Here is a 916-nt window from a genome sequence, read left to right on the forward strand (position 1 = left end):
ATATATATATATATATATATATAGATAGATAGATAGATAGATAGTATAATTTTAGTGTGAAGTGAAATTTCTCATAAAAAATAATAAATTTTTAACCTCATTGTTACACTTAGTGCGACATGATGAGTGTAAGTTCTATAATATACTTATGACAAAATGACAAATTAAATACTAGTGATACTGACCTATCGAGTCTTTTAGCATAGTTTTGAAAAATATCATGAATAGTTAATTTTTTAATCTGATAACAACTGCCAGTAGACAAATTCGAGTATTTACATCTTATAATATTATAACGAACAATGCATTTTCACATTGTATATTTGAACACATTTCATCTCTACTTAACAATAAGCGTCATATACTCTTGAAGTACTGGGCATAAATTTGGAAAGAAAATTATACACAAAATATGCGCAACTTCAAACCATACATTAACAATTATCCCTCTAGTTTTCTTGCATAGCATAAATAAGTGAAAGGACAGTTCTTGAAACAAAAATTTGAGGGGCCTTTTTACTCAAGTAATAGCTTCCTCATAGTACTATCAATCCTTCTTAAAAGTAAATTATTATTGTATTCCCTCTTCATGTCTAATTTGATCATCTTTTGCATAAAATTAGAGTCAAATCCCACAAACTTCTTCTTGACCATATGTCCATGGAGCCATAATTGAGCTTATTTGTGACCTTCTGGCCTAGCATCCACAATGCTCTTGCGTTTTAGTATTAGTTCTAACATTAGATATATTTGAGCTTGCAAACTTTAACTTGCAGTTCTATGGGGCATTGTATGTGTACCACTATATTATAGTTATTTTTAGGCACTAGCTCCTATAATGTGGATTAATTCATGTGTTTTTGTATATTGCAATGATATATATATATATATATATATGTAAAAATTGAAGTTTAGT

Source organism: Phalaenopsis equestris, unplaced genomic scaffold, assembly GCF_001263595.1.
Source record: "Phalaenopsis equestris unplaced genomic scaffold, ASM126359v1 Scaffold000840, whole genome shotgun sequence".
In the NCBI taxonomy this organism is placed as follows: domain Eukaryota; kingdom Viridiplantae; phylum Streptophyta; class Magnoliopsida; order Asparagales; family Orchidaceae; genus Phalaenopsis; species Phalaenopsis equestris.